Genomic DNA, 12,777 nt, shown 5'->3' on the forward strand with positions numbered 1-12,777 from the left:
CAGATGTAACGTTTTCAAGTTTGGGATTATTTCCGTGCACCAGTTGTTTAAACAAAATGAAGCAACAACAACAACAACGAAGCTGCGTCTCCTTATTTCTAAATGAAGTTAAAAGATAACTTATGCTCTAAGTCATGCAATACATAAAACTAATATCTAGCATTAAGACATAATTAGTTAATAATCTCACTCGCTACATTTGTAGCAATTCTCTCCATCCAGCTCTTCAGGTTTCACAAATAGTTCTAGAGCTCTGGTAACAGATGAAACCGCCTAGAGGAGCGAGAGAGAAGAGCGTAAAGTCACTGTAAATTCAAAATTCCAGAGACGCACTAGGAGTTTATAAGAGAACCTGACTAATACATACTTAAGCGATCTACTATGAGCACTGTCAAGAAGGAGGCAGAAAGAGCATGCTCAGCGTTTACCTCACCTGGAAGTCATTTTACTTTGAAACAAATCATTTTCCAGTAACGCAGACAGCATCTATAGTGTGCTTTGTCATCAATACTGGCAACAAATCCAGCAGTCTAACAATTAGATGTATATTGAGGTAGAACAACAAAGAAGTTTTGACAGTATCATAATTTGTGCAGACATAAAATTCTTTCCGCTTAAACCCAATGCAAATTTGGAGACTCTTTACATGGCTTCCATCAGCGCATTCCTCTATATTCTTAAACCTATAATAGCAGGGAAAAAAAGAAAAAGACAAAAAAAAAAAACAAAAAGGAGAAAAAAAGCAGGATTTTTACATAGTACATATTTTTACATATTACATAGTTTACATATCCCTCCACATGCTGTTCTGAATAATAGCCAAAATATTCATAGCCACTGTATTTGTTCTCCCCACACAGCTGAAAAAACAACATTTGAAACATATTTTTCAAAACATATTTTAATATCCAGCAGACTGTTCAGTCATCAAGCATTTAAAGACTGTTTTAGATAATCTCTAGATTAATCTAAAAGGAATCCCATAAACATGCTGCAGCCGCTTACCTTTAATATACTCGCTGGATGCGATGTTTCTTCCTTTCACCTGCACTGGAAGGCTTCCCTTCCTTGTGAGGTTGTTTACTGCCCTCACTTCTGCATTGCTCTCATAAAGAGCCATCTGGAGGATGGGATTCTTCCTTCTTCTCCCGGGTTTTCTTCTGGAAACGAGGATCTAAGTGTTCCAAGAAGCCTTTCACTTTCCTGATGTTTCTCCTTTTTCTTCTTTTTGTTACGCTTGCGATTGGCATTGTCAAAGTGGAGCGCAGAGAAATACAAATCATAAAGTCTGAAAGAAACATGCAAGTTAAAAAGAGAAAAAAAGATGTGGCACTTGTTGCATACAGGAAACTTTATTTATTTTACCACAGGCGATGATTTGCCGCATGTCAGCTATTTTGTGGTACTTTGTGCACATGTAACTTCCTTTAGATGCAGCAAACTTAAGCCCTCAGATTGAAGGACCATAGGTCCTGGTTGGTACACAGATCATTAACAATGGTTAGCTCTGGAATATGTGCAAGTAAAAAAAAAAAAATATTTTAACCTAATCCAGAATGGTGTGCAGATGTGATTCGAACTACGTGGTCCAAAGCTAGTGCTCTGACACAATTCAGCAATACCTTTCCTGTCTTCACTGATCAACCTAATGATCCCCAGTCATGATCCCCAGCCAGATTATGCTATCTAAATAACTCAGAAACTATGAAAAAAAAAAAACAAAACATGAGAAGCACCCAGAAAAGAATTAGGAAAAAAAATGCTGATTAGGCTGGAATCCCTGCTTACTTGGAATCCTTCTCTCCCTGTTTATCTTCAGACTTCTTTTTCTTCTAGAACTTCTTATATTTTTTCATGTTTTCACCACCTAAAACCTCCTTTTCTACCTTTCTGCGTTGCCTTTCTATTTCACTTTCACTACCTTCTGCACGAGTATATTGTCTTTTTCTGTTTCCTTCTTTTGCCTTTTTCTGGCGACAGTTCTCCAAATGAGCTGACACAGGTGGAAGTGCATGTCTCTCACGCGAATGTTTTCCAGAATGTTGCTGAGCTACTGAGCAACGATGTGAGTCTGCTCTGGGTGTGCTAAAGTGATGTACATCTTCCTCTCTCAAGAGGGAACCGTGAGGCCATCTGCTTTTGTAATGATAATGCTTATGTGACCTGCTGGAGTAAGTCTGAGTCAATTTGTCAAAGTCTTTATCACCGTGAGAGAACTTTCTCTCTCTACTGTCTCCTGCTGCATGAGGTGAATAGTAATCCTTGTAATAGCTACATTTTTCCCATTTCCGTGGTTCATCTTGATAGTATCTTTCTCTGCTCCAACTTCTTTCCCCTTTGGAATGGTAATATCTAGCGCTATCTTGTTCTGATCTTCCTCTGCTTCGAGATCTGTACTTTGAATATTTTACTGGTCTTCTGCCATTATCAGGGCTGTTCCTTTCACTATGGGAAGATCTGTACCTGCTTCCCTCCCAATACTCCTGCTTGTGACGCTTTTGCTTAACAACTTCCACACTCCGAGAGCACCTTCTCTTGCTGGAATGACCATCTTTTTGACTCTCCTTCTCTTCAGTAGGAGAATGTTCCCTCTTTCTCTGGTAACGCTCTTTGTCAGATTTTTTAGTCTCGTCCTTTGTATCTTGGCATCTATCTGTAACAGCTAAGGAGGAAAGGTTTTTAGAACTACATTCACTGTCAGACTTTAGAGGGGAAGTTTGCCGCAATTTCTCACCAGTCTCAGAAGACTCTTTGATGTAGAAAACATTTTCTTCTGAAATCAGTTCATGTTCTTTTGATCTTCTTGGTTTCTCCTTGTCTCCACGGTCATCACATTGGTACTGTTCAAGGTATTCATCATTCTCAGTAGATTTCGGAAGTCCCGGGACACTGCACAAAATAAAAACACTTTTCCGTCTCCCTCCACCTGCTGCTCTGAGAAAAAAGGGGTGGGGGCGACGGGGGAACAGCCAATGTTTCTCCAGATAATGGAGAAAAATGGAAAAACATTCTATGAAGAAACACAAGTTCTCCGCGAGGCACCAGCCTGCATCAGAGTGCTATGCACAGTGTCGATCATTAGTTCTGTTCGCAACACTGGCCATACAGTACGGAATTCTACTGATTTAAATCCTTCCATTAAATAGTATTAGTAGACAGATAAAACCGCAATGAACTTCCATAAAATCTTGTCTTAATCAGACTGTGCTCATTTTACCTTCTTTCCTCTGACAAGCTGTTCAGCTGGCTGGCCGTGAGGGATTCCATGATGACTTCTCGAGGGACTGGAGGCATAGCTCCAGGCATCTGCAACTAAAACGCACAAGTCAGCAGACAGAAAAAATACCATTTGTGCTGAGGACTAGTCTTCTCAGAATTTCTACATTAAATGCTAAGCAAGATCGCTTTGTGTTGTATGCATTATCTACACTTCAAAGATAACGCCAACTCACCTCCCAAAATCTACTTTATGAAACTTAAGAATTTTTATCTCAGCTCAGCTTAAGCTGACAAGTTCTAATGTCAGCTCAGCTCTGCAAATTCTAATGGCATAATATCACAAAGGGTTACGATCAAATTTGTGCTGTGTTTTCTCAGCATTTCGCCTGAATTAGGAACATGATAAACACTCCCGAATACATCGTGGGTGAGAAATTCTCGATGGAGCAAACTACTATGTTTCAAGCAATCCGTTTGTTTTAGAAAAGAACATCTCACAAGGTTTAACAGGTTCAACTTGGCAAGTGGAATCATCAAGTTTCAGTCCGTTTTCTTTAGATTCATGAACTAAACTAATAGCACCATTCAGTGAATCAGTGTTTGGCAGCTCATGCTGGGATCTTCCTTCATCAGCATTCTGACAGGAAGAATGGGAATTCTGCAATGTACGGACTACCTTTCCAACCAAAATTCCACATTGCATTGCAATTCCTTTTAAATAAGCCCTTTGACTCCTCCTCAGATTTTCCTGAAGATTCTGCACCGTAAGGGACTGTGTTATCAGAGCTGAGTTTAGGATTTCCATTCACCTTTGGCTCCACAAAAATTTCAGCAGAAACTCTTTTTTTTTTTTTTTTGTATTTGTATTTGCTTCATTTGCTTTACCGAATTTGTGATTGTGGATGAAGGAACAGCCTTGTAGAGATCTTCATCCTCCACAGCACTGCTAAGACAGTCAGGCTGTGACACAGTCTGACGAGCAGGCAATTTATTGTGAATACTGATGGTGATCTTCTGGTTTTTTGACGTATCAGTAATTGAAGGCCTGGTAATCGCCTGTTCTTGAACACAGGCCATTGGTGGTGCTGAAGATGGCCTTTTTAGGGTGACACCAGTGGTATTTGCATCCTCTTTTATGGATCCATTTCCATTTAAACGACTTGAATTCTGTATTTAAAAAGAAGAAATTGCAAGACGGGTTAATGGAAACACTCCATTTAACATTTTTAAACATGTCATTCTCCTACTAAGTATTTCTACAAATGGTCTTAACACCTAAAAAGCAAAAAACACTGCCCTTAAAAGATAAATGCAAGTCCCATAAGTGTATTTAATTCCTGCTTTTGGTTTACTGCATATTGATATCAAATTAACATCATTTTTGAAAACCATCCAAACAACTTAACATTGCCTAAAGCTATTCCCAAATATATTTAGTTTCCCCTTTAAACATACCCCAAAAAGCCTGGAATAATTGTTCTGGTGCTCAGGAATAAGACAATTTGGTTTCCCTGTCTTAGCTAAAGTGACGTCGATAGGAAAAACAAGTCCTCTTTTAAATGATTCGAGGATTAGTACACTCTACTTAAATTGTCAAAGAGCGTAGCTCTCTGTGCTTTACAAAGCTGTCTAGGAGGTATAAACAATGGAGTCGCATGGCTGCGCAATTCAGCAGTAACCACTGTTTGAATGACTCTGGCTGTAGCATGAGGGCTGTGAAGACAGCTGCAGCGTGGGAAGGAAAACAAAACAAAGATGCCAAAAACCAAACAAAAAACCCCACACCAAACCCCAAACCCACTGTCCGTTTGGTGCCATTATCTGCCCTCCCGCTTCCCTAAATTACCTTAATCATATGAGGAGGAAGTCGTGGTCCCAGAAATCCAGCCTGCTTACTGTTAGCCCCCCGCTGACCAGGGGGGAATGAACAGGGATAAGACGGTGCTGCTAAGTAAAAAGCACGTTCTCCGAGCGTCAAATCATAGCGCCTTCAGAAAAGAGCAGTGATCTCAGTTTAGTTTTTCTTTCGGCCTACTCTTGGATTAAATCCCATCCTATAATTTTATAGGAACAGTTCATACGATATGGAAGCCTTCTCTACAGAAGACTTAGCCAAGACTACAAACTGAAAAGTAGGTAACAGTCTTCCTACTATGACTATCACTTTCAGAGCAATAATTCATTCTTACACCACAGATGGCCTTCATTTCTCTCCTTCTCTAAATTAGCCAGCTACAGATAACACATATACAGCAATTTACACAAGTGCTGCAGTTTAAGGCCAAGCAACAAAAGATAATAAATGACAGAGAATTTCAGGTTAGACAGAACTGAATTAGAGAAATAATCATCTTTTCCTGGGAGAGAAAGAAAAACACTTGCAAAAAGAAAAGTATCAATAACAGGAGAGTAAATCTCTTCTGAACACATTTGAATACTTGTTATTACCTGATATAAAAAAGTAAGTAAGCTTGCTGACCAAGAACTCTTTTAATGTCAGTACGGACTACTTTTGCATCATTCATCTGATACCAAAGTCCATTACCAGCCTGCAAATAAAGACAACGATATCTTCAGATGAATTGCATGTTTTCCAAATGAAATCACAGATAGCAATAAAATACACACGTGTCAAATAAACATATAATGAAATCTTTTTCCCTAGAAACAGTACTACTAGTAACACTTGAACTGGTTTGCCAGCACAACCTTTACCCTGTTAGAAATGATGTTGACTTCTACCTTTATGTAGCATACATAGTGTCCTGAGCGACAGTTGATACCATGATGCACCAGCACCGCATATAAGGCATAGATGAGTGGTTCTCCACTTGATTGAGACATGTAGGCTCGGAGGTCCAAATACTCAGGATATTTTACTTCCTAAAGAGAGACCAAGAAGATAGAAAAATTATATCAGAGTACTTCGCGGACTAGCCAGAGAAAAACACTTCCAAAAAACAGAGACTGGAATTATATGAATATATCTCTTGATTCACTAAAAATAAGTCTTCCCATAAGCAACGTTTAATACTAGAAGTTGCAGACAACTGTTTTCTGATGAATTAGCCTTCTCAGAGGAAAGTATATGCTTCTTGTCAAGCAGGAACTTTACTGATATTAAGAGAAAGAATAAGCCGTAGTCGTTAGTCTACAATTATTGTCTGAAAATATTAACAACTTTCAGCTTTGGGGGATGTCCCATTACATGATGACAAAGTTGCATTACAGCGGGAAATATACCTTGTTGATCTTTCCACCTGTGAAATCTGCAAATCTTTTCAGTGATATTGTGAGAACGTTGGAAGAACGGTGTATGGTAAATCTCTTGGATGCAGGAACCATCTTTTTACACCTTAAAAACAAGCAGAGACAAGTGTTTGAAAGCATCATCTTTTTTGCCCCCAAAACAAACTCGTTTTAATGTCTCATGCATGCTTATGCTATTTGAATGATATTTACTTGCATCATATGTTTGGTTTTTTCTTTTCATAAACCCATGCACTGCATGTCACGTTTGTTAATACAGAGAAGAAGGTAAGTTTTACCAACAACTCAGAGCACAGCGGGAACAGGAATCTCTCACGAAAGCGTATTACCAGGGAGTTATAAAATATAAACAAAAAATAGTAAAAATGAGTTATATATAAGACTAATAACAGTTATCAGCAATGGAAAAAGTACTGTACATGTGCAAGGCCTTTCCTTTTAAGCTCACAAAAAGACGGAAAATTCTGGCTTTAAGTGTGACTGAACCGATCACACCTCAAAGAGCACATTAAGGAAGGACCATGCAATTCAGATGTGAGGTGCTATTACAGTTCTTTCTCTTCCTCAGACATCAGTTATGAGATCCTGAATACGCTGCATGTTGCTTTCTAGGATCCGCAGGCCAAGACGAACCTGGGATTAAATTGCTTTAATAACCTATTGGACGCTCTTGATTCGACACCCTAATTTCCTTAGTATCCAACAACAAGAAGTGGATACTGCATTTTTCATTTAGAGGGGTCAGGCATGAATTCTACAGAACTGAGCCGGGCACTCTGTGCTTTTCTGAGGGGACGTTTGACTAACAGCTTGTTTTGCCAAACCATCTTATGCAAATGTTCAATTGTTTCTCACATACGTAGAAACATCTTACATATTGATCAGCACAGAGAGCGCCTGAACTCAACAGGCTTTCCCTGTGCACGGGTTAGGCTTAAGGGAGCTCATTTCGGACATTAGTCCACATCGACAGGTTTCACAGTTCAAGAGCTGTGCAAGACGCTGTTTAGTGAGCCAGCACAGGCTGCTAACATTCATTACCACAGAGCCAGCTCACATTCCCTGACACTCAATCTAACTTTGTTTCACAGTGAACGCTAGGACCTGTAGGAACCTGCTGCTGCCTTCCACTCCAAATCATTCTCCATAGCTCCTTGCTTCAGCTCACCACTACTAGAAAATGAAGCAACAACAACAACAACAATGCTGCGTCTCCTTATTTCTAAATGAAGTTAAAGGATAACTTACGCTCTAAGTCATGTAATATATAAAACTAATATCTAGTATTAAGACATAATTAGTAATAATCTTACTCGCTACATTTATAGCAATTCTCTCCATCCAGCTCTTCAGGTTTCACAAATAGTTCTAGAGCTCTGGTAACAGATGAAACCGCCTAGAGGAGCGAGAGAGAAGAGCGTAAAGTCACTGTAAATTCAAAATTCCAGAGACGCACTAGGAGTTTATAAGAGAACCTGACTAACACATACTTAAGCGATCTACTATGAGCACTGTCAAGAAGGAGGCAGAAAGAGCATGCTCAGCGTTTACCTCACCTGGAAGTCATTCTACTTTGAAACAAATCATTTTCCAGTAACGCAGACAGCATCTATAGTGTGCTTTCTCATCAATACTGGCAACAAATCCAACAGTCTAACAATTAGACGTATATTGAGGTAGAACAACAAAGAAGTGTGACAGTATTATACTTTGCGCAGCAATAAAATTCTTTCCCCTTAAACCCAATGCAGACGTGGAGACTATTTACAGGGGTTCCACAGAAGGACAAAGTCCAATCCACTTTCTAACCACCACCAAGCTCTTATATTTTAACATTGTACGTGGTTTGGTTTTTTAAGTTAAACAAGTTTAATTTAGAAAGTTATACATGTACTTAAACATCATGAATTATATTTACAAAACCTCCTACCTTTACATCCAAAGTGATATCAAGAAATGCCTCATACGTATCCGAAACTGCTTTGCAATTCAAGCACTTCACTGGAAGCAAAATATAAATGCTTAACAACACGTGAAGGAGACTAACTGTCCACATTCAAGTTGTCGATAGATACTACTTCAGACAAACTACAGACTGCTTTACTACCGACAAAAGACACAGATCAGTTCTAAGGACAGGAATATTTTTAAAAGTACCTCTTGATCTTAGAAATCCTCCAAATATTTGATGAATGATGGTGGTAGCTTGAGAAGATCTGTCCAATCTGGAAATAAATTATAATCAGACCTCAGAAGATTTAAGGCACACAGTTAACTCTTCAAAGAGTTTTATGAAAACCAAGGATGACCTAGACTTTCAGTTTTGATAGTAAATAAAGGCCTAAAAGGTGCTAGAGAACGTATAAAAGTGAATTTGTTTATGCTTACTTGGTGCTTCCATTCAAGCACGCTTCCTGCATAGCATCAACAGTATAGCGCAAGAACTCGTGTGCGTCTTCTTGACTGCCAAAACGGAAATGTTGTCCTATTCCTAAATAAGAAGATGATAGTATTCACCTCATTTAAAAATGAAGTAATTCTCCTGTTTCTAAAATCTCTCTTCTTTACAGTGTTAAAACCATTTATACACATCAAATAATTATTTGAAGATTACAAGATGCTGAAAAAGAAACACATCTGAAGCCACTTACGACTGAGATTATTGATAACACGCGTAGGCTCGATGGCATCAACAGTGCAACGCAGGGCCTGGTTAATGTGAGTCTCCATCGTGCACATCATGCAAAAATCTTGTTCACGACCTGAAGAGTGAAAGAAGAAAGCATCCCAGTCTAGCGAAACAGACATAACTACAAACAAACATATAAGTAACATTTAAACTATAGATACAATATCCACTCTCCTTGTCCCAACAGTCTCCTAACATTTCATTTCACACAACTTTATAGAATAAAAATATCCATTAAGCCTGTATTCAAGTGCATTTTGTGATGAGAAATCTAAAAGACTACTGCAAAGTCACGTTTGTAAAGGCTGACAGGAATGTGAACTCCACAGGTTGCAAAATGTATGAGGAAAGAATATTTGACCTTGATGATACAGCATTAAGAGAACGTGGGTTATTTTCAGCACAGTGCTGTCAGGTGAGCTTCATGATACAGAGCTACGAGTCCTTTGGGAGAAAGGAAAAATTACAGTAATGTATGTAATAGTACTTCTGCCCTCCTTTTTTCAACAGGATTCTTAACTGAAACGATTTCTATATACAGGAAGAAAACAGTTAAATTTCTAGGTATCGATACAAAGATACCAGCCTAAAAAGCATACAGGTTTAGTACAACATTTACTTTATAGTACAACATTTTATTTAGGACAAAATCAGTCTAGATTTTAATACAGTCCCACAAAAAAATCTAGTCGTGTTCATAACAGCTCATATTGCTTTCTAGGTTTTTTTTTTTTTTTTTTTTTTTTAATTGGTTCAACAACGAACAGACCATTTATTGTAGTGCATTATGGAACCTCGGCTGTGCAGACTAAAGACCTATGATGCCAACATCCTAAATTTTATTGCCTTTCTAGCAGCAGGAAGCCCAAATAGCCCAAATGCCAAATGTTCATTAAATGCATTACTGTCCAATGCACTTCATTATTCCCATGAAGCAAGAAAAGATCCTTTTAAAAAAACAAACAAACAAACAAACAAAAAAAACACATGGTGCATTAAACGCACTCCATATGCTATTCCGAGCCCACTGCTAATACAATGCTCAAAGCCAGCGTCTACAGGTAAAATCAGGCAAGTAAGTTTGTCTCACAGAATCACTGCTGTTCTTTCACCTTCACAGCTATCCAACAGATTTAAAATACTGTTAGAAAGTACTCACATGACTGGCTGTGCTCAAGAGAAAGCATGTAATTGGCAAGTGGGGGGGTGTAGGTCAAACACTGTAGAGTAGCATTAAGAAAACACGTGTTGCCAAGATTGTACAGGCCAACTCCAACACTTTGTGTTTCTTGCCAATCCATACGTATCTTCTCAGGTGGAAAAAGAATCCTTTGTGGCGGAGCAATTCCATCATTAACAACTGCAAGAAAGTTATATTTAAAAAGAGATTTTGTTTGTTTGTTTCTAAGAAAGGTATTAAGTATATATAGGTATAGTGAATATATAAAGTATATATAGGCATAGTAAAAATACTATTCTGCGGGAGCACCTAGAGGAACTAGCTACAATCCAAAACAGAAAAACTTATTGCAGACACCTTTAATACCGCCATCTTCAAATTGGCTGGTCAACACAACGTTTTGGGAAAAAAAAGTTTAGTCAACCATTTTAATTTCTTCCTTATTATATGCTTTTTTCCTTATTATAACTTCAACCACAAACTTAGACTTGAAATTATATGGTAATAAATGCAAGGACAATGTAAAAACAAATAACTAGGAATGACGGTACCCCTACAAATATCAGATCTTTTCCTGAGCAATCTTAACATTCAAAAACCTGTGAATAATGGAACCTGTGAATAGCAACAATCAAACACTTTTCTTTGCAAAACAGAAAAGATATGGATGAATCAGTGCATTACAAAATGCTCCCCACATTTCTCTGTCGACTGTAAATATATCAAAATTAATTTCTGTAACGTCAGTCACTTCAGTTGCCTTAGGAGAATCGCTTTGGAAGTCTTTATTCACAGTAGTCCTGTTCTCTATCAGTGCAACAAGCAAGAACTACCACTTTCTACTTTTGTTTTGAAGAAAACGGAGGCAGGATAAAGCGCACACTTACTTAGATCTCTTTGGGCAAAAGGCTTAGATTTTTCAGAGGATCTACAATAAATAGCACCTCCACATCCTTGGGCCACAGAGACTTGGCTTGAATCTTCTGCAGGTGGTATCCGGCCCCAGTTTGCGGTGCGTGACATCAGTTTTTTAGTACTCGGTTTCTTGGATTTGCCAGACCGCCTTGAAGATGGCTTTTTAGACTTTGAAGATTTGGGCTTGTTAACTATGGTCATTGTTCTCATCTGCGACAGAGACAAATGTTCTGGCTGACGTAAGAATACCAAGAAGCATTCCAAGAAGAAAAGAGTAGTAGAAGTCCTGTCACTTAATCTCAAAGAAACGGCCTTGAAGAACTAACTTGCTGGTATGAATGATTTAAAAGGAATCCCCAAACTAAACACACAAAGGAAAAATTTCCATCAAAACTCTATCAGTATTACTTTTAGCTTCTGCAGAACTAGTGGCTGATGCCATTTCTTTCACTTTCGTAGGATTTTAATCCATTACAACTCTGGAGTCTTTTTAATATAAAAATGCAAATGACATTCTCTGAGGGGAATCAGTTATTTATTGCATTTTTGGAGCTTTGCAATTATCTATTAATTATTACCTATTATCTAATAGATAATGGTTGCGATTTATATATAATTGTTGCTCACGCTAGTAATGGAGCACTATTACTTTACTGCCTGCGCTTTTCTGCTTCGTGTGCACAAAGGTACCTGCATTTCGCTGCTACTTTACTTCTGTCTTTCCAGGGCTCACCCTCTACCTCACTGTCTACTGCACCAGTCATGATGGCTTGGTTGTGATTCTATAATGAGCCTAGCTTTTGAATACACTTTTTCTGGGCGTCACTTTGTGATAGCAAGTTAATTTGTGAGGGCTTATCACCTATGACCTGCTTCTCAGTAGGTACACGTTTGGCCTCTGTTAAGCAGAGAGTCAATCACAGCTTAAGATTTTGTCCAAGATGCCATTCACGAAACTGAGTTTAACCTTGACAGAACTGAGTTTAACCTTTAAACCTGAAGCTCCGTTAAAGAATAAAGCAGCACCCAAGCCAGGAAATAGAAGTTAATCGTCACTTTACCCTGAAACGCACGTAAAGCCGGTGAGCTATTCTGTGCTGGCAGGATTGCTGCCGGGATGGCCGACGAGGCGGCGGGCACAGGGGGCCACAGGACCTGCTCCCCGGGGCCACAGGTCCTGTCACAGGGGGCTGCCGGGGGTCTCCAGGCGCCGGGAACAGCGGCAACAGCGGGGACAGAGGGGACAGCAGCGACAGCAGCCGCCACCTCAGCCGAGGCCGTCTCCACAACTGCCACAACGGCCTCGGAACGCCGCCCAACTCGGAGCTCCAGCGTGACGCCTTTTCAACCTGGCCGCGGTGCTCACGGCTAAAAGCAGAGCGTTTCCTCCGGCGTGTCTTTACTGTCGGTGCCGGACCGGCCCTCACCCCGAGCTCTCCCTGCCGGGAGGGCTTTGCGGTTGGGGTTTCCCTCCCGCCGCCGCCGCGGGCAGGCCCCGCGCGCA

At 39.5% G+C, this 12,777-nt stretch overlaps 1 pseudogene across 1 annotated transcript; it reads right to left on the reverse strand.

Moving 5' to 3' along the window:
• Positions 1 to 527: 527 nt before the first annotated feature.
• LOC308196948 (ubiquitin carboxyl-terminal hydrolase 42-like) lies at positions 528 to 11,474 on the reverse strand (annotated as a pseudogene). Its single transcript has 15 exons — positions 11,246 to 11,474; positions 10,338 to 10,538; positions 9,141 to 9,251; positions 8,878 to 8,980; positions 8,647 to 8,714; positions 8,420 to 8,490; positions 7,803 to 7,885; positions 6,463 to 6,574; positions 5,962 to 6,102; positions 5,668 to 5,768; positions 5,066 to 5,207; positions 3,677 to 4,386; positions 3,218 to 3,306; positions 1,789 to 2,889; positions 528 to 1,288 (listed from the first exon to the last, which is right to left on the reverse strand). The product of its transcript is annotated as a ubiquitin carboxyl-terminal hydrolase 42-like (transcript).
• Positions 11,475 to 12,777: the final 1,303 nt, after the last annotated feature.

The sequence above is a fragment of the Anser brachyrhynchus genome (assembly GCF_964034855.1).
Source record: "Anser brachyrhynchus genome assembly, chromosome: 6".
Classification (NCBI taxonomy): domain Eukaryota; kingdom Metazoa; phylum Chordata; class Aves; order Anseriformes; family Anatidae; genus Anser; species Anser brachyrhynchus.